At 44.1% G+C, this 21599-nt stretch overlaps 6 non-coding genes across 6 annotated transcripts; all 6 read right to left on the reverse strand.

Moving 5' to 3' along the window:
* Positions 1 to 2044: 2044 nt before the first annotated feature.
* Positions 2045 to 2117, reverse strand: trnav-cac (transfer RNA valine (anticodon CAC)). The gene has a single exon. It is a non-coding gene; the product is annotated as a tRNA-Val (tRNA).
* A 3407-nt stretch (positions 2118 to 5524) lies between these two features.
* Positions 5525 to 5597, reverse strand: trnav-cac (transfer RNA valine (anticodon CAC)). The gene has a single exon. It is a non-coding gene; the product is annotated as a tRNA-Val (tRNA).
* A 3407-nt stretch (positions 5598 to 9004) lies between these two features.
* trnav-aac (transfer RNA valine (anticodon AAC)) lies at positions 9005 to 9077 on the reverse strand. The gene has a single exon. It is a non-coding gene; the product is annotated as a tRNA-Val (tRNA).
* Positions 9078 to 12460: 3383 nt separating this feature from the next.
* trnav-aac (transfer RNA valine (anticodon AAC)) lies at positions 12461 to 12533 on the reverse strand. Its single transcript has one exon. It is a non-coding gene; the product is annotated as a tRNA-Val (tRNA).
* Positions 12534 to 15940: 3407 nt separating this feature from the next.
* trnav-uac (transfer RNA valine (anticodon UAC)) lies at positions 15941 to 16013 on the reverse strand. Its single transcript has one exon. It is a non-coding gene; the product is annotated as a tRNA-Val (tRNA).
* A 3407-nt stretch (positions 16014 to 19420) lies between these two features.
* Positions 19421 to 19493, reverse strand: trnav-uac (transfer RNA valine (anticodon UAC)). The gene has a single exon. It is a non-coding gene; the product is annotated as a tRNA-Val (tRNA).
* Positions 19494 to 21599: the final 2106 nt, after the last annotated feature.

Genomic DNA, 21599 nt, shown 5'->3' on the forward strand with positions numbered 1-21599 from the left:
CATTTAAAGACTCCCCGCTGCTCTCATGCTTACATCTCTATCCTGGGCTTGCTGCAGTGTTCCAGTGAACAACAACGCAAGCTCGAAAAACAGCATCTCGTTGACCGATTAGTTTAGTTTCGTGAAACAGGCCCTTCGGCCCACCGAGTCTGTGCCGACCATCGACCACCCATTTATACTAATCCTACACGAATTCCATATTCCTACCACATCCCCACCTTCCCTATATTTCCCTCCCACCTACCTTTACTAGGGGCAATTGGGAATGGCCAATTAACCTATCAACCAGCAAGTCTTTGGCATGTGGGAGGAAACCGGAGCACCCGGAGGAATCCCACGCAGACACAGGGAGAACTTGCAAACACCACACAGGCAGTGCCCAGAATTGAAACCGGGTCGCTGGAGCTGTGAGGCTGCGGTGCTAACCATTGCACACGAGAGCGTGCCGGACTGAACATTGAGTTCAATAATTTCAGATCATGACGGGCCCCCCATTTTACTTTCACTTTTTGTTATTTTTCTTTTTTACATTTTTTTGTATGTTTATTTTATTTCATCTTAGTTTGTTCAGTTTACTTACCCACTGTTTTGTTTTCATGTTTGTACTTGCTGCTGTTCAATTTTCAGTCCATTAACAGTCCTATCTGTACGAATGCTTTGTCTTTCAACACACCATTAACATATTGTTTGCCTTTGCTCCATGACCTTCTGGTCAGCTATTCTGTGGCCTTGCCCAATCTGCACCTTCTCCTTTGTTATCTCTTGCTCCACCCCCGCTTTACTTGCTTCTAACCTTTGACTTTTCTAATATTTGCCAGTTCTGAAGAAGGGTCACTGAGCCGAAATGTTAACTCTGCTTCTCTCTCCACAGATGCTGCCAGACCTGCTGAGTATTTCCAGAATTTCTTGTTTTTATTTCAGATTTCCAGCATCCACAGTATTTTGCTTTTATTCATGTATATTCTTCCTCAGTTCAATATGAAGGAGCGGGTTGATATTGAGCGGAGCCGCAGTGCATCTCATTTTCAACGCCACCTTGTTAGTTTTCCTGTTACTCGCCGAATGAAGAACAATACAAAGTGATAATTTGGCACGTCTGCCTGTTTCCTTAGCTTCAGTTACAGAATCAGCTGTGTCCGTCTTTAAGGGAGGCAAAGTGCTCTTCGAGCTCTGCGTGACGCTGAATAGTTATGTTAATCTGCATCAATAAACCCAGGTATGTCTCTGTTACTGACTGAACAAAACGCTAATAGGTCTGTGAGCGAATGTCATAACTTAAATAACTTTTTCCCCTCTGCGTGTCATGAACCTTTACCCCTTGTCATAATTGCGGCTGCATGTTCAGAGCTGCGTTGTCAAGGTGCTTAAGACACCAAGAATCTGCTGCAGCAGTGGTTAAATTGAAAAGGATTTTTGCCCCTTTTACCCAAAAAGAAATGTTCAGGAGGAGCATTTTCCCCAAACTTGTTTCCACCGGAGATTCATCATTGCAACTCAAAGAAAGTTTCAGTCACTTGGCTGTTCTGTTCGAGCTGCTCGGAGGTTTAGTGGCCCGGATATCATGTGCCTACGTTTTGCTGAGCCTGTGCTTGGTTTCTGGGGAGATTTGGCCCGGGTTGTGCTATTTTACCTCCCTGAGATGGCCAGTAACCTGTTGATTGAGGCAGCAGACCCCTCTTGCTGCTAGCAGCGAGTAATTGGACAGTGCGGGTTAAAATATTGCGGCGTGCCCCTGTCTCAACGAATGTGGAGCTGGCGAAAGTGAATTGCTGATGTGCTTTTGCCTCGTCTGAAATGAGACTTAGATCAGCTGTGACTTCGCAAGCTAGTGTTGCAGGTTTCTATTCTAATCTGAGCCAAATGAAGTGCAAGTGCTAGGTTTTGAGGAACTTTCTGCAGCATCAGGACTAGAAAGAGGAGCGATTGCAAGGCATTGTGCACACAATGTGCAAGAGAAATAGGACTTTGAGAAATTGTGCTGTGTGAATGGGGGATGTCAATGATTGCATCTTTCGTGGTCAGACGTTTGGGTTTGTTTCGAAAATGTTCCTGCCCAGTTTCGAACTGGGGACCGTTTGCGTGTGAGACAAACGTGATCACCACTACACTACAAAAACTCAGCACGTTTGCAGGGCTGAGGAAGCTGCAAGTATTGTTAAACTATACAGTCATGATCTATTTGTGATGCTTGTTTCATTGAAATGCAATTCCACTGTGACATTTTGCAAGGCTGCAGAGGTATTGACCCAGCAATGGACGCTCAGCAGTGCACAACACATTGCCAGGCCATTCAGGCCATCGTACCATTGCCAGTTTTTTCAAAGACTTGCCAGTTGGGCCCACTTCCTTCGCTCTGCTTTTGTTTGCCTCTCCTTTCATGCAATTATCCAATTCCCTTTTTTGTAAACTCTCACTTAAGAAACTAAGTTTGGAAGAGGTGCAGCAGCTGCTGCAGTGTCAATGCACAGTGTGCCATCATTGACAAGATTCCCTTCCCCAACCACTCCAAGACATCCACTTGGGATTCTTGCCAAGTTCTGGATTTCATTTCTCATTATTTACTGATTGCACTGACACATATTTGTGCTTTTAAACTCTTTATTTTTATCAAATGCGTCCTTATTTTGCTGATTTGCAACATACAATGTGATTACCCGAGCAGTAGAATGCGTAACAGAGGCAGTTAAATAATGGGGGCGAAGCTTCGCTACAGCTATATAATGTCCTGGTTAGACCCCACCTGGAGTACTCTGCATAGTTCTGGGCATTCCACTTTATAAAGTATACAAATTGGCCTTGGTATACAGGGCAGTTCAGATCCAGCAGAATGTTTTCAGAGTTCAAATGGTTAGATTAGGAAGCCATGTCCCCGCTTCCACAGAGACAGCTGTTGGTTTCCACCTGGTGCCTCACTTGCTTCTGAATTTCAAGGTGTAGAATGAAATCAAGCAACGTAACCCAAGTTTGCAATGCATTCCATGCAATCATCAACCACATCATTCCCGTCTTCCTCACCTTAGCTGCACAGCCCTCTAAACGTTGCAATCCACGTCACACAGGATTTGTTCCAGGATTAAACTTTCAGTAGGATTATATTAATATCTGTGCCCGCATCTTGAAATGAGATTCTCAGCGATATCCAACACAAATTGAATTGTATAGATGACAGGCAAATACAGGAAAACAGGTCAGTATGCAACACAATCCCATGGTGCCCATTTTCAGATGCACAATATTCATCTTTTCCAGCAAATGAAAGAATTTTTCAGTGAATCATTTGTAAAGTCAGTGTTAATGCCATTTGTGCCTTTCTTTCTTCTCGTTTTGCAACATACTGGCGCCTAAATCCAATTAATGTATATTCATGTTTATTGGGGAGACCAAACGCAGACTGGGTGATCGCTTTGCGGAACACGTCCGCTCAGTCCGCAAGCAGGACCCTGAGCTTCTGGTTGCTTGCCATTTTAAGACTCCCCGCTGCTCTCATGCTTACATCTCTATCCTGGGCTTGCTGCAGTGTTCCAGTGAACAACAACGCAAGCTCGAAAAACAGCATCTCGTTGACCGATTAGTTTAGTTTCGTGATGCAGCACTGAAACAGGCCCTTCGGCCCACAGAGTCTGTGCTGACCATCGACCACCCATTTATACTAATCCTACACGAATTCCATATTCCTACCACATCCCCACCTTCCCTATATTTCCCTCCCACCTACCTTTACTAGGGGCAATTGGGAATGGCCAATTAACCTATCAACCAGCAAGTCTTTGGCATGTGGGAGGAAACCGGAGCACCCGGAGGAATCCCACGCAGACACAGGGAGAACTTGCAAACACCACACAGGCAGTGCCCAGAATTGAAACCGGGTCGCTGGAGCTGTGAGGCTGCGGTGCTAACCATTGCACACGAGAGCGTGCCGGACTGAACATTGAGTTCAATAATTTCAGATCATGACGGGCCCCCCATTTTACTTTCACATTTTGTTATTTTTCTTTTTTACATTTTTTACATTTTTTTGTATGTTTATTTTATTTCATCTTAGTTTGTTCAGTTTACTTACCCACTGTTTTGTTTTCATGTTTGTACTTGCTGCTGTTCAATTTTCAGTCCATTAACAGTCCTATCTGTACGAATGCTTTGTCTTTCAACACACCATTAACATATTGTTTGCCTTTGCTCCATGACCTTCTGGTCAGCTATTCTGTGGCCTTGCCCAATCTGCACCTTCTCCTTTGTTATCTCTTGCTCCACCCCCGCTTTACTTGCTTCTAACCTTTGACTTTTCTAATATTTGCCAGTTCTGAAGAAGGGTCACTGAGCCGAAATGTTAACTCTGCTTCTCTCTCCACAGATGCTGCCAGACCTGCTGAGTATTTCCAGAATTTCTTGTTTTTATTTCAGATTTCCAGCATCCACAGTATTTTGCTTTTATTCATGTATATTCTTCCTCAGTTCAATATGAAGGAGCGGGTTGATATTGAGCGGAGCCGCAGTGCATCTCATTTTCAACGCCACCTTGTTAGTTTTCCTGTTACTCGCCAAATGAAGAACAATACAAAGTGATAATTTGGCACGTCTGCCTGTTTCCTTAGCTTCAGTTACAGAATCAGCTGTGTCCGTCTTTAAGGGAGGCAAAGTACTCTTCGCGGCTCTGCGTGACGCTGAATAGTTATGTTAATCTGCATCAATAAACCCAGGTATGTCTCTGTTACTGACTGAACAAAACGCTAATAGGTCTGTGAGCGAATGTCATAACTTAAATAACTTTTTCCCCTCTGCGTGTCATGAACCTTTACCCCTTGTCATAATTGCGGCTGCATGTTCAGAGCTGCGTTGTCAAGGTGCTTAAGACACCAAGAATCTGCTGCAGCAGTGGTTAAATTGAAAAGGATTTTTGCCCCTTTTACCCAAAAAGAAATGTTCAGGAGGAGCATTTTCCCCAAACTTGTTCCACCGGAGATTCATCTTTGCAACTCAAAGAAAGTTTCAGTCACTTGGGTGTTCTGTTCGAGCTGCTCGGAGGTTTAGTGGCCCGGATATCATGTGCCTACGTTTTGCTGAGCCTGTGCTTGGTTTCTGGGGAGATTTGGCCCGGGTTGTGCTATTTTACCTCCCTGAGATGGCCAGGAACCTGTTGATTGAGGCAGCAGACCCCTCTTGCTGCTAGCAGCGAGTAATTGGACAGTGCGGGTCAAAATATTGCGGCGTGCCCCTGTCTCAACGAATGTGGAGCTGGCGAAAGTGAATTGCTGATGTGGTTTTGCCTCTTCTGAAATGAGACTTAGATCAGCTGTTACTCAGCAAGCTAGTGTTGCAGGTTTCTATTCTAATCTGAGCCAAATGAAGTGCAAGTGCTAGGTTTTGAGGAACTTTCTGCAGCATCAGGACTAGAAAGAGGAGCGATTGCAAGGCTTTGTGCACACAATGTGCAAGAGAAATAGGACTTTGAGAAATTGTGTTGTGTGAATGGGGAATGTCAATGATTGCACCTTTCGTGGTCAGACGTTTGGCTTTGTTTCGAAAATGTTTCTGCCCAGTTTCTAACTGGGGACCTATTGCGTGTGAGACAAACGTGATCACCACTACACTACAGAAACTCAGCACGGTTGCAGGGCTGAGGAAGCTGCAAGTATTGTTAAACTATACAGTCATGATCTATTTGTGGTGCTTGTTTCATTGAAATGCAATTCCACTGTGACATTTTGCAAGGCTGCAGAGGTATTGAACCAGCAATGGACGCTCAGCAGTGCACAACACATTGCCAGGCCATTCAGGCCATCGTACCATTGCCAGTTTTTTGAAAGACTTGCCAGTTGGGCCCACTTCCTTCGCTCTGCTTTTGTTTGCCTCTCCTTTCATGCAATTATCCAATTCCCTTTTTTGTAAACTCTCACTTAAGAAACTAAGTTTGGAAGAGGTGCAGCAGCTGCTGCAGTGTCAATGCACAGTGTGCCATCATTGACAAGATTCCCTTCCCCAACCACTCCAAGACATCCACTTGGGATTCTTGCCAAGTTCTGGATTTCATTTCTCATTATTTACTGATTGCACTGACACATATTTGTGCTTTTAAACTCTTTATTTTTATCAAATGCGTCCTTATTTTGCTGATTTGCAACATACAATGTGATTACCCGAGCAGTAGAATGCGTAACAGAGGCAGTTAAATAATGGGGGCGAAGCTTCGCTACAGCTATATAATGTCCTGGTTAGACCCCACCTGGAGTACTCTGCATAGTTCTGGGCATTCCACTTTATAAAGTATACAAATTGGCCTTGGTATACAGGGCAGTTCAGATCCAGCAGAATGTTTTCAGAGTTCAAATGGTTAGATTAGGAAGCCATGTCCCCGCTTCCACAGAGACAGCTGTTGGTTTCCACCTGGTGCCTCACTTGCTTCTGAATTTCAAGGTGTAGAATGAAATCAAGCAACGTAACCCAAGTTTGCAATGCATTCCATGCAATCATCAACCACATCATTCCCGTCTTCCTCACCTTAGCTGCACAGCCCTCTAAACGTTGCAATCCACGTCACACAGGATTTGTTCCAGGATTAAACTTTCAGTAGGATTATATTAATATCTGTGCCCGCATCTTGAAATGAGATTCTCAGCGATATCCAACACAAATTGAATTGTATAGATGACAGGCAAATACAGGAAAACAGGTCAGTATGCAACACAATCCCATGGTGCCTATTTTCAGATGCACAATATTCATCTTTTCCAGCAAATGAAAGAATTTTTCAGTGAATCATTTGTAAAGTCAGTGTTAATGCCATTTGTGCCTTTCTTTCTTCTCGTTTTGCAACATACTGGCGCCTAAATCCAATTAATGTATATTCATGTTTATTGGGGAGACCAAACGCAGACTGGGTGATCGCTTTGCGGAACACGTCCGCTCAGTCCGCAGGCAGGACCCTGAGCTTCTGGTTGCTTGCCATTTCAAGACTCCCCGCTGCTCTCATGCTTACATCTCTATCCTGGGCTTGCTGCAGTGTTCCAGTGAACAACAACGCAAGCTCGAAAAACAGCATCTCGTTGACCGATTAGTTTAGTTTCGTGATGCAGCACTGAAACAGGCCCTTCGGCCCACCGAGTCTGTGCCGACCATCGACCACCCATTTATACTAATCCTACACGAATTCCATATTCCTACCACATCCCCACCTTCCCTATATTTTCCTCCCACCTACCTTTACTAGGGGCAATTGGGAATGGCCAATTAACCTATCAACCAGCAAGTCTTTGGCATGTGGGAGGAAACCGGAGCACCCGGAGGAATCCCACGCAGACACAGGGAGAACTTGCAAACACCACACAGGCAGTGCCCAGAATTGAAACCGGGTCGCTGGAGCTGTGAGGCTGCGGTGTTAACCATTGCACACGAGAGCGTGCCGGACTGAACATTGAGTTCAATAATTTCAGATCATGACGGGCCCCCCATTTTACTTTCACTTTTTGTTATTTTTCTTTGTTACGTTTTTTACATTTTTTTGTATGTTTATTTTATTTCATCTTAGTTTGTTCAGTTTACTTACCCACTGTTTTGTTTTCATGTTTGTACTTGCTGCTGTTCAATTTTCAGTCCATTAACAGTCCTATCTGTACGAATGCTTTGTCTTTCAACACACCATTAACATATTGTTTGCCTTTGCTCCATGACCTTCTGGTCAGCTATTCTGTGGCCTTGCCCAATCTGCACCTTCTCCTTTGTTATCTCTTGCTCCACCCCCGCTTTACTTGCTTCTAACCTTTGACTTTTCTAATATTTGCCAGTTCTGAAGAAGGGTCACTGAGCCGAAATGTTAACTCTGCTTCTCTCTCCACAGATGCTGCCAGACCTGCTGAGTATTTCCAGAATTTCTTGTTTTTATTTCAGATTTCCAGCATCCACAGTATTTTGCTTTTATTCATGTATATTCTTCCTCAGTTCAATATGAAGGAGCGGGTTGATATTGAGCGGAGCCGCAGTGCATCTCATTTTCAACGCCACCTTGTTAGTTTTCCTGTTACTCGCCGAATGAAGAACAATACAAAGTGATAATTTGGCACGTCTGCCTGTTTCCTTAGCTTCAGTTACAGAATCAGCTGTGTCCGTCTTTAAGGGAGGCAAAGTACTCTTCGAGCTCTGCGTGACGCTGAATAGTTATGTTAATCTGCATCAATAAACCCAGGTATGTCTCTGTTACTGACTGAACAAAACGCTAATAAGTCTGTGAGCGACTGTCATAACTTAAATAACTTTTTCCCCTCTGCGTGTCATGAACCTTTACCCCTTGTCATAATTGCGGCTGCATGTTAAGAGCTGCGTTTTCAAGGTGCTTAAGACACCAAGAATCTGCCGCAGCAGTGGTTAAATTGAAAAAGATTTTTGCCCCTTTTACCCAAAAAGAAATGTTCAGGAGGAGCATTTTCCCCAAACTTGTTTCCACCGGAGATTCATCATTGCAACTCAAAGAAAGTTTCAGTCACTTGGGTGTTCTGTTCGAGCTGCTCAGAGGTTTAGTGGCCCGGATATCATGTGCCTACGTTTTGCTGAGCCTGTGCTTGGTTTCTGGGGAGATTTGGCCCGGGTTGTGCTATTTTACCTCCCTGAGATGGCCAGTAACCTGTTGATTGAGGCAGCAGACCCCTCTTGCTGCTAGCAGCGAGTAATTGGACAGTGCGGGTCAAAATATTGCGGCGTGCCCCTGTCTCAACGAATGTGGAGCTGGCGAAAGTGAATTGCTGATGTGGTTTTGCCTCGTCTGAAATGAGACTTAGATCAGCTGTTGCTCAGCAAGCTAGTGTTGCAGGTTTCTATTCTAATCTGAGCCAAATGAAGTGCAAGTGCTAGGTTTTGAGGAACTTTCTGCAGCATCAGGACTAGAAAGAGGAGCGATTGCAAGGCATTGTGCACACAATGTGCAAGAGAAATAGGACTTTGAGAAATTGTGTTGTGTTAATGGGGAATGTCAATGATTGCATCTTTCGTGGTCAGATGTTTGGCTTTGTTTCGAAAATGTTTCTGCCCAGTTTCGAACTGGGGACCTATTGCGTGTTAGACAAACGTGATCACCACTACACTACAGAAACTCAGCACGGTTGCAGAGCTGAGCAAGTCATGATCTATTTGTGGTGCTTGTTTCATTGAAATGCAATTCCACTGTGACATTTTGCAAGGCTGCAGAGGTATTGACCCAGCAATGGACGCTCAGCAGTGCACAACACATTGCCAGGCCATTCAGGCCATCGTACCATTGCCAGTTTTTTCAAAGACTTGCCAGTTGGGCCCACTTCCTTCGCTCTGCTTTTGTTTGCCTCTCCTTTCATGCAATTATCCAATTCCCTTTTTTGTCAACTCTCACTTCAGAAACTAAGTTTGTAAGAGGTGGAGCAGCTGCTGCAGTGTCAATGCACAGTGTGCCATCATTGACAAATATTCCCTTCCCCAACCACTCCAAGACATCCACTTGGGATTCTTGCCAAGTTCTGGATTTCATTTCTCATTATTTACTGATTGCACTGACACATATTTGTGCTTTTAAACTCTTTATTTTTATCAAATGCGTTCTTATTTTGCTGATTTGCAACATACAATGTGATTACCCGAGCAGTAGAATGCGTAACAGAGGCAGTTAAATAATGGGGGCGAAGCTTCGCTACAGCTATATAATGTCCTGGTTAGACCCCACCTGGAGTACTCTGCATAGTTCTGGGCATTCCACTTTATAAAGTATACAAATTGGCCTTGGTATACAGGGCAGTTCAGATCCAGCAGAATGTTTTCAGAGTTCAAATGGTTAGATTAGGAAGCCATGTCCCCGCTTCCACAGAGACAGCTGTTGGTTTCCACCTGGTGCCTCACTTGCTTCTGAATTTCAAGGTGTAGAATGAAATCAAGCAACGTAACCCAAGTTTGCAATGCATTCCATGCAATCATCAACCACATCATTCCCGTCTTCCTCACCTTAGCTGCACAGCCCTCTAAACGTTGCAATCCACGTCACACAGGATTTGTTCCAGGATTAAACTTTCAGTAGGATTATATTAATATCTGTGCCCGCATCTTGAAATGAGATTCTCAGCGATATCCAACACAAATTGAATTGTGTAGATGACAGGCAAATGCAGGAAAACAGGTCAGTCTGCAACACAATCCCATGGTGCCTATTTTCAGATGCACAATATTCATCTTTTCCAGCAAATGAAAGAATTTTTCAGTGAATCATTTGTAAAGTCAGTGTTAATGCCATTTGTGCCTTTCTTTCTTCTCGTTTTGCAACATACTGGCGCCTAAATCCAATTAATGTATATTCATGTTTATTGGGGAGACCAAACGCAGACTGGGTGATCGCTTTGCGGAACACGTCCGCTCAGTCCGCAAGCAGGACCCTGAGCTTCTGGTTGCTTGCCATTTCAAGACTCCCCGCTGCTCTCATGCTTACATCTCTATCCTGGGCTTGCTGCAGTGTTCCAGTGAACAACAACGCAAGCTCGAAAAACAGCATCTCGTTGACCGATTAGTTTAGTTTCGTGATGCAGCACTGAAACAGGCCCTTCGGCCCACCGAGTCTGTGCCGACCATCGACCACCCATTTATACTAATCCTACACGAATTCCATATTCCTACCACATCCCCACCTTCCCTATATTTCCCTACCACCTACCTTTACTAGGGGCAATTGGGAATGGCCAATTAACCTATCAACCAGCAAGTCTTTGGCATGTGGGAGGAAACCGGAGCACCCGGAGGAATCCCACGCAGACACAGGGAGAACTTGCAAACACCACACAGGCAGTGCCCAGAATTGAAACCGGGTCGCTGGAGCTGTGAGGCTGCGGTGCTAACCATTGCACACGAGAGCGTGCCGGACTGAACATTGAGTTCAATAATTTCAGATCATGACGGGCCCCCCATTTTACTTTCACTTTTTGTTATTTTTCTTTTTTACATTTTTTACATTTTTTTGTATGTTTATTTTATTTCATCTTAGTTTGTTCAGTTTACTTACCCACTGTTTTGTTTTCATGTTTGTACTTGCTGCTGTTCAATTTTCAATCCGTTAACAGTCCTATCTGTAATAATGCTTTGTCTTTCAACACACCATTAACATATTGTTTGCCTTTGCTCCATGACCTTCTGGTCAGCTATTCTGTGGCCTTGCCCAATCTGCACCTTCTCCTTTGTTATCTCTTGCTCCACCCCCGCTTTACTTGCTTCTAACCTTTGACTTTTCTAATATTTGCCAGTTCTGAAGAAGGGTCACTGAGCCGAAATGTTAACTCTGCTTCTCTCTCCACAGATGCTGCCAGACCTGCTGAGTAATTCCAGAATTTCTTGCTTTTATTTCAGATTTCCAGCATCCACAGTATTTTGCTTTTATTCATGTATATTCTTCCTCAGTTCAATATGAAGGAGCGGGTTGATATTGAGCGGAGCCGCAGTGCATCTCATTTTCAACGCCACCTTGTTAGTTTTCCTGTTACTCGCCGAATGAAGAACAATACAAAGTGATAATTTGGCACGTCTGCCTGTTTCCTTAGCTTCAGTTACAGAATCAGCTGTGTCCGTCTTTAAGGGAGGCAAAGTACTCTTCGAGCTCTGCGTGACGCTGAATAGTTATGTTAATCTGCATCAATAAACCCAGGTATGTCTCTGTTACTGACTGAACAAAACGCTAATAGGTCTGTGAGCGAATGTCATAACTTAAATAACTTTTTCCCCTCTGCGTGTCATGAACCTTTACCCCTTGTCATAATTGCGGCTGCATGTTAAGAGCTGCGTTTTCAAGGTGCTTAAGACACCAAGAATCTGCCGCAGCAGTGGTTAAATTGAAAAGGATTTTTGCTCCTTTTACCCAAAAAGAAATGTTCAGGAGGAGCATTTTCCCCAAACTTGTTTCCACCGGAGATTCATCATTGCAACTCAAAGAAAGTTTCAGTCACTTGGGTGTTCTGTTCGAGCTGCTCGGAGGTTTAGTGGCCCGGATATCATGTGCCTACGTTTTGCTGAGCCTGTGCTTGGTTTCTGGGGAGATTTTGCCCGGGTTGTGCTATTTTACCTCCCTGAGATGGCCAGTAACCTGTTGATTGAGGCAGCAGACCCCTCTTGCTGCTAGCAGCGAGTAATTGGACAGTGCGGGTTAAAATATTGCGGCGTGCCCCTGTCTCAACGAATGTGGAGCTGGCGAAAGTGAATTGCTGATGTGCTTTTGCCTCGTCTGAAATGAGACTCAGATCAGCTGTGACTTAGCAAGCTAGTGTTGCAGGTTTCTATTCTAATCTGAGCCAAATGAAGTGCAAGTGCTAGGTTTTGAGGAACTTTCTGCAGCATCAGGACTAGAAAGAGGAGCGATTGCAAGGCATTGTGCACACAATGTGCAAGAGAAATAGGACTTTGAGAAATTGTGTTGTGTTAATGGGGAATGTCAATGATTGCATATATCGTGGTCAGAAGTTTGTGTTTGTTTCGAAAATGTTTCTGCCCAGTTTCGAACTGGGGACCTTTTGCGTGTTAGATAAACGTGATCACCACTACACTACAGAAACTCAACACGGTTGCAGTGCTGAGGAAGCTGCAAGTATTGTTAAACTATACAGTCAAGATCTATTTGTGGTGCTTGTTTCATTGAAATGCAATTCCACTGTGACATTTCGCAAGGCTGCAGAGGTATTGACCCAGCAATGGACCCTCAGCAGTGCACAACACATTGCCAGGCCATTCAGGCCATCGTACCATTGCCACTTTTTTCAAAGACTTGCCAGTTGGGCCCACTTCCTTCGCTCTGCTTTTGTTTGCCTCTCCTTTCATGCAATTATCCAATTCCCTTTTTTGTAAACTCTCACTTAAGAAACTAAGTTTGGAAGAGGTGCAGCAGCTGCTGCAGTGTCAATGCACAGTGTGCCATCATTGACAAGATTCCCTTCCCCAACCACTCCAAGACATCCACTTGGGATTCTTGCCAAGTTCTGGATTTCATTTCTCATTATTTACTGATTGCACTGACACATATTTGTGCTTTTAAACTCTTTATTTTTATCAAATGCGTCCTTATTTTGCTGATTTGCAACATACAATGTGATTACCCGAGCAGTAGAATGCGTAACAGAGGCAGTTAAATAATGGGGGCGAAGCTTCGCTACAGCTATATAATGTCCTGGTTAGACCCCACCTGGAGTGCTCTGCATAGTTCTGGGCATTCCACTTTATAAAGTATACAAATTGGCCTTGGTATACAGGGCAGTTCAGATCCAGCAGAATGTTTTCAGAGTTCAAATGGTTAGATTAGGAAGCCATGTCCCCGCTTCCACAGAGACAGCTGTTGGTTTCCACCTGGTGCCTCACTTGCTTCTGAATTTCAAGGTGTAGAATGAAATCAAGCAACGTAACCCAAGTTTGCAATGCTTTCCATGCAATCATCAACCACATCATTCCCGTCTTCCTCACCTTAGCTGCACAGCCCTCTAAACGTTGCAATCCACGTCACACAGGATTTGTTCCAGGATTAAACTTTCAGTAGGATTATATTAATATCTGTGCCCGCATCTTGAAATGAGATTCTCAGCGATATCCAACACAAATTGAATTGTATAGATGACAGGCAAATACAGGAAAACAGGTCAGTATGCAACACAATCCCATGGTGCCTATTTTCAGATGCACAATATTCATCTTTTCCAGCAAATGAAAGAATTTTTCAGTGAATCATTTGTAAAGTCAGTGTTAATGCCATTTGTGCCTTTCTTTCTTCTCGTTTTGCAACATACTGGCGCCTAAATCCAATTAATGTATATTCATGTTTATTGGGGAGACCAAACGCAGACTGGGTGATCGCTTTGCGGAACACGTCCGCTCAGTCCGCAAGCAGGACCCTGAGCTTCTGGTTGCTTGCCATTTCAAGACTCCCCGCTGCTCTCATGCTTACATCTCTATCCTGGGCTTGCTGCAGTGTTCCAGTGAACAACAACGCAAGCTCGAAAAACAGCATCTCGTTGACCGATTAGTTTAGTTTCGTGATGCAGCACTGAAACAGGCCCTTCGGCCCACCGAGTCTGTGCCGACCATCGACCACCCATTTATACTAATCCTACACGAATTCCATATTCCTACCACATCCCCACCTTCCCTATATTTCCCTACCACCTACCTTTACTAGGGGCAATTGGGAATGGCCAATTAACCTATCAACCAGCAAGTCTTTGGCATGTGGGAGGAAACCGGAGCACCCGGAGGAATCCCACGCAGACACAGGGAGAACTTGCAAACACCACACAGGCAGTGCCCAGAATTGAAACCGGGTCGCTGGAGCTGTGAGGCTGCGGTGCTAACCATTGCACACGAGAGCGTGCCGGACTGAACATTGAGTTCAATAATTTCAGATCATGACGGGCCCCCCATTTTACTTTCACTTTTTGTTATTTTTCTTTTTTACATTTTTTACATTTTTTTGTATGTTTATTTTATTTCATCTTAGTTTGTTCAGTTTACTTACCCACTGTTTTGTTTTCATGTTTGTACTTGCTGCTGTTCAATTTTCAATCCGTTAACAGTCCTATCTGTAATAATGCTTTGTCTTTCAACACACCATTAACATATTGTTTGCCTTTGCTCCATGACCTTCTGGTCAGCTATTCTGTGGCCTTGCCCAATCTGCACCTTCTCCTTTGTTATCTCTTGCTCCACCCCCGCTTTACTTGCTTCTAACCTTTGACTTTTCTAATATTTGCCAGTTCTGAAGAAGGGTCACTGAGCCGAAATGTTAACTCTGCTTCTCTCTCCACAGATGCTGCCAGACCTGCTGAGTAATTCCAGAATTTCTTGCTTTTATTTCAGATTTCCAGCATCCACAGTATTTTGCTTTTATTCATGTATATTCTTCCTCAGTTCAATATGAAGGAGCGGGTTGATATTGAGCGGAGCCGCAGTGCATCTCATTTTCAACGCCACCTTGTTAGTTTTCCTGTTACTCGCCGAATGAAGAACAATACAAAGTGATAATTTGGCACGTCTGCCTGTTTCCTTAGCTTCAGTTACAGAATCAGCTGTGTCCGTCTTTAAGGGAGGCAAAGTACTCTTCGAGCTCTGCGTGACGCTGAATAGTTTTGTTAATCTGCATCAATAAACCCAGGTATGTCTCTGTTACTGACTGAACAAAACGCTAATAGGTCTGTGAGCGAATGTCATAACTTAAATAACTTTTTCCCCTCTGCGTGTCATGAACCTTTACCCCTTGTCATAATTGCGGCTGCATGTTAAGAGCTGCGTTTTCAAGGTGCTTAAGACACCAAGAATCTGCCGCAGCAGTGGTTAAATTGAAAAGGATTTTTGCTCCTTTTATCCAAAAAGAAATGTTCAGGAGGAGCATTTTCCCCAAACTTGTTTCCACCGGAGATTCATCATTGCAACTCAAAGAAAGTTTCAGTCACTTGGGTGTTCTGTTCGAGCTGCTCGGAGGTTTAGTGGCCCGGATATCATGTGCCTACGTTTTGCTGAGCCTGTGCTTGGTTTCTGGGGAGATTTTGCCCGGGTTGTGCTATTTTACCTCCCTGAGATGGCCAGTAACCTGTTGATTGAGGCAGCAGACCCCTCTTGCTGCTAGCAGCGAGTAATTGGACAGTGCGGGTTAAAATATTGCGGCGTGCCCCTGTCTCAACGAATGTGGAGCTGGCGAAAGTGAATTGCTGATGTGCTTTTGCCTCGTCTGAAATGAGACTTAGATCAGCTGTGACTTAGCAAGCTAGTGTTGCAGGTTTCTAATCTAATCTGAGCCAAATGAAGTGCAAGTGCTAGGTTTTGAGGAACTTTCTGCAGCATCAGGACAAGAAAGAGAAGCGATTGCAAGGCATTGTGCACACAATGTGCAAGAGAAATAGGACTTTGAGAAATTGTGTTGTGTTCATGGGGAATGTCAATGATTGCATCCATCGTGGTCAGAGGTTTGGGTTTGTTTCGAAAATGTTTCTGCCCAGTTTCGAACTGGGGACCTTTTGCGTGTAAGACAAACGTGATCACCACTACACTACAGAAACTCAGCACGATTGCAGTGCTGAGGAAGCTGCGAGTATTGTTAAACTATACAGTCATGATCGATTTGTGGTGCTTGTTTCATTGAAATGCAATTCCACTGTGACATTTCGCAAGGCTGCAGAGGTATTGACCCAGCAATGGACGCTCAGCAGTGCACAACACATTGCCAGGCCATTCAGGCCATCGTACCATTGCCACTTTTTTCAAAGACTTGCCAGTTGGGCCCACTTCCTTCGCTCTGCTTTTGTTTGCCTCTCCTTTCATGCAATTATCCAATTCCCTTTTTTGTAAACTCTCACTTAAGAAACTAAGTTTGGAAGAGGTGCAGCAGCTGCTGCAGTGTCAATGCACAGTGTGCCATCATTGACAAGATTCCCTTCCCCAACCACTCCAAGACATCCACTTGGGATTCTTGCCAAGTTCTGGATTTCATTTCTCATTATTTACTGATTGCACTGACACATATTTGTGCTTTTAAACTCTTTATTTTTATCAAATGCGTCCTTATTTTGCTGATTTGCAACATACAATGTGATTACCCGAGCAGTAGAATGCGTAACAGAGGCAGTTAATTAATGGGGGCGAAGCTTCGCTACAGCTATATAATGTCCTGGTTAGACCCCACCTGGAGTGCTCTGCATAGTTCTGGGCATTCCACTTTATAAAGTATACAAATTGGCCTTGGTATACAGGGCAGTTCAGATCCAGCAGAATGTTTTCAGAGTTCAAATGGTTAGATTAGGAAGCCATGTCCCCGCTTCCACAGAGACAGCTGTTGGTTTCCACCTGGTGCCTCACTTGCTTCTGAATTTCAAGGTGTAGAATGAAATCAAGCAACGTAACCCAAGTTTGCAATGCATTCCATGCAATCATCAACCACATCATTCCCGTCTTCCTCACCTTAGCTGCACAGCCCTCTAAACGTTGCAATCCACGTCACACAGGATTTGTTCCAGGATTAAACTTTCAGTAGGATTATATTAATATCTGTGCCCGCATCTTGAAATGAGATTCTCAGCGATATCCAACACAAATTGAATTGTATAGATGACAGGCAAATACAGGAAAACAGGTCAGTATGCAACACAATCCCATGGTGCCTATTTTCAGATGCACAATATTCATCTTTTCCAGCAAATGAAAGAATTTTTCAGTGAATCATTTGTAAAGTCAGTGTTAATGCCATTTGTGCCTTTCTTTCTTCTCGTTTTGCAACATACTGGCGCCTAAATCCAATTAATGTATATTCATGTTTATTGGGGAGACCAAACGCAGACTGGGTGATCGCTTTGCGGAACACGTCCGCTCAGTCCGCAAGCAGGACCCTGAGCTTCTGGTTGCTTGCCATTTCAAGACTCCCCGCTGCTCTCATGCTTACATCTCTATCCTGGGCTTGCTGCAGTGTTCCAGTGAACAACAACGCAAGCTCGAAAAACAGCATCTCGTTGACCGATTAGTTTAGTTTCGTGATGCAGCACTGAAAGAGGCCCTTCGGCCCACCGAGTCTGTGCCGACCATCGACCACCCATTTATACTAATCCTACACGAATTCCATATTCCTACCACATCCCCACCTTCCCTATATTTCCCTATCACCTACCTTTACTAGGGGCAATTGGGAATGGCCAATTAACCTATCAACCAGCAAGTCTTTGGCATGTGGGAGGAAACCGGAGCACCCGGAGGAATCCCACGCAGACACAGGGAGAACTTGCAAACACCACACAGGCAGTGCCCAGAATTGAAACCGGGTCGCTGGAGCTGTGAGGCTGCGGTGCTAACCATTGCACACGAGAGCGTGCCGGACTGAACATTGAGTTCAATAATTTCAGATCATGACGGGCCCCCCATTTTACTTTCACTTTTTGTTATTTTTCTTTTTTACATTTTTTACATTTTTTTGTATGTTTATTTTATTTCATCTTAGTTTGTTCAGTTTACTTACCCACTGTTTTGTTTTCATGTTTGTACTTGCTGCTGTTCAATTTTCAATCCGTTAACAGTCCTATCTGTAATAATGCTTTGTCTTTCAACACACCATTAACATATTGTTTGCCTTTGCTCCATGACCTTCTGGTCAGCTATTCTGTGGCCTTGCCCAATCTGCACCTTCTCCTTTGTTATCTCTTGCTCCACCCCCGCTTTACTTGCTTCTAACCTTTGACTTTTCTAATATTTGCCAGTTCTGAAGAAGGGTCACTGAGCCGAAATGTTAACTCTGCTTCTCTCTCCACAGATGCTGCCAGACCTGCTGAGTAATTCCAGAATTTCTTGCTTTTATTTCAGATTTCCAGCATCCACAGTATTTTGCTTTTATTCATGTATATTCTTCCTCAGTTCAATATGAAGGAGCGGGTTGATATTGAGCGGAGCCGCAGTGCATCTCATTTTCAACGCCACCTTGTTAGTTTTCCTGTTACTCGCCGAATGAAGAACAATACAAAGTGATAATTTGGCACGTCTGCCTGTTTCCTTAGCTTCAGTTACAGAATCAGCTGTGTCCGTCTTTAAGGGAGGCAAAGTACTCTTCGAGCTCTGCGTGACGCTGAATAGTTATGTTAATCTGCATCAATAAACCCAGGTATGTCTCTGTTACTGACTGAACAAAACGCTAATAGGTCTGTGAGCGAATGTCATAACTTAAATAACTTTTTCCCCTCTGCGTGTCATGAACCTTTACCCCTTGTCATAATTGCGGCTGCATGTTAAGAGCTGCGTTTTCAAGGTGCTTAAGACACCAAGAATCTGCCGCAGCAGTGGTTAAATTGAAAAGGATTTTTGCTCCTTTTACCCAAAAAGAAATGTTCAGGAGGAGCATTTTCCCCAAACTTGTTTCCACCGGAGATTCATCATTGCAACTCAAAGAAAGTTTCAGTCACTTGGGTGTTCTGTTCGAGCTGCTCGGAGGTTTAGTGGCCCGGATATCATGTGCCTACGTTTTGCTGAGCCTGTGCTTGGTTTCTGGGGAGATTTTGCCCGGGTTGTGCTATTTTACCTCCCTGAGATGGCCAGTAACCTGTTGATTGAGGCAGCAGACCCCTCTTGCTGCTAGCAGCGAGTAATTGGACAGTGCGGGTTAAAATATTGCGGCGTGCCCCTGTCTCAACGAATGTGGAGCTGGCGAAAGTGAATTGCTGATGTGCTTTTGCCTCGTCTGAAATGAGACTTAGATCAGCTGTGACTTAGCAAGCTAGTGTTGCAGGTTTCTAATCTAATCTGAGCCAAATGAAGTGCAAGTGCTAGGTTTTGAGGAACTTTCTGCAGCATCAGGACAAGAAAGAGAAGCGATTGCAAGGCATTGTGCACACAATGTGCAAGAGAAATAGGACTTTGAGAAATTGTGTTGTGTTCATGGGGAATGTCAATGATTGCATCCATCGTGGTCAGAGGTTTGGGTTTGTTTCGAAAATGTTTCTGCCCAGTTTCGAACTGGGGACCTTTTGCGTGTAAGACAAACGTGATCACCACTACACTACAGAAACTCAGCACGATTGCAGTGCTGAGGAAGCTGCGAGTATTGTTAAACTATACAGTCATGATCTATTTGTGGTGCTTGTTTCATTGAAATGCAATTCCACTGTGACATTTCGCAAGGCTGCAGAGGTATTGACCCAGCAATGGACGCTCAGCAGTGCACAACACATTGCCAGGCCATTCAGGCCATCGTACCATTGCCACTTTTTTCAAAGACTTGCCAGTTGGGCCCACTTCCTTCGCTCTGCTTTTGTTTGCCTCTCCTTTCATGCAATTATCCAATTCCCTTTTTTGTAAACTCTCACTTAAGAAACTAAGTTTGGAAGAGGTGCAGCAGCTGCTGCAGTGTCAATGCACAGTGTGCCATCATTGACAAGATTCCCTTCCCCAACCACTCCAAGACATCCACTTGGGATTCTTGCCAAGTTCTGGATTTCATTTCTCATTATTTACTGATTGCACTGACACATATTTGTGCTTTTAAACTCTTTATTTTTATCAAATGCGTCCTTATTTTGCTGATTTGCAACATACAATGTGATTACCCGAGCAGTAGAATGCGTAACAGAGGCAGTTAATTAATGGGGGCGAAGCTTCGCTACAGCTATATAATGTCCTGGTTAGACCCCACCTGGAGTGCTCTGCATAGTTCTGGGCATTCCACTTTATAAAGTATACAAATTGGCCTTGGTATACAGGGCAGTTCAGATCCAGCAGAATGTTTTCAGAGTTCAAATGGTTAGATTAGGAAGCCATGTCCCCGCTTCCACAGAGACAGCTGTTGGTTTCCACCTGGTGCCTCACTTGCTTCTGAATTTCAAGGTGTAGAATGAAATCAAGCAACGTAACCCAAGTTTGCAATGCATTCCATGCAATCATCAACCACATCATTCCCGTCTTCCTCACCTTAGCTGCACAGCCCTCTAAACGTTGCAATCCACGTCACACAGGATTTGTTCCAGGATTAAACTTTCAGTAGGATTATATTAATATCTGTGCCCGCATCTTGAAATGAGATTCTCAGCGATATCCAACACAAATTGAATTGTATAGATGACAGGCAAATACAGGAAAACAGGTCAGTATGCAACACAATCCCATGGTGCCTATTTTCAGATGCACAATATTCATCTTTTCCAGCAAATGAAAGAATTTTTCAGTGAATCATTTGTAAAGTCAGTGTTAATGCCATTTGTGCCTTTCTTTCTTCTCGTTTTGCAACATACTGGCGCCTAAATCCAATTAATGTATATTCATGTTTATTGGGGAGACCAAACGCAGACTGGGTGATCGCTTTGCGGAACACGTCCGCTCAGTCCGCAAGCTGGACCCTGAGCTTCTGGTTGCTTGCCATTTCAAGACTCCCCGCTGCTCTCATGCTTACATCTCTATCCTGGGATTGCTGTAGTGTTCCAGTGAACAACAACGCAAGCTCGAAAAACAGCATCTCGTTGACCGATTAGTTTAGTTTCGTGATGCAGCACTGAAACAGGCCCTTCGGCCCACCGAGTCTGTGCCGACCATCGACCACCCATTTATACTAATCCTACACGAATTTCATATTCCTACCACATCCCCACCTTCCCTATATTTCCCTACCTCCTACCTTTACTAGGGGCAATTGGGAATGGCCAATTAACCTATCAACCAGCAAGTCTTTGGCATGTGGGAGGAAACCGGAGCACCCGGAGGAATCCCACGCAGACACAGGGAGAACTTGCAAACACCACACAGGCAGTGCCCAGAATTGAAACCGGGTCGCTGGAGCTGTGAGGCTGCGGTGCTAACCATTGCACACGAGAGCGTGCCGGACTGAACATTGAGTTCAATAATTTCAGATCATGACGGGCCCCCCATTTTACTTTCACTTTTTGTTATTTTTCTTTTTTACATTTTTTACATTTTTTTGTATGTTTATTTTATTTCATCTTAGTTTGTTCAGTTTACTTACCCACTGTTTTGTTTTCATGTTTGTACTTGCTGCTGTTCAATTTTCAATCCGTTAACAGTCCTATCTGTAATAATGCTTTGTCTTTCAACACACCATTAACATATTGTTTGCCTTTGCTCCATGACCTTCTGGTCAGCTATTCTGTGGCCTTGCCCAATCTGCA

The sequence above is a fragment of the Heterodontus francisci genome, chromosome 22 (assembly GCF_036365525.1).
Source record: "Heterodontus francisci isolate sHetFra1 chromosome 22, sHetFra1.hap1, whole genome shotgun sequence".
NCBI classification, from domain to species: domain Eukaryota; kingdom Metazoa; phylum Chordata; class Chondrichthyes; order Heterodontiformes; family Heterodontidae; genus Heterodontus; species Heterodontus francisci.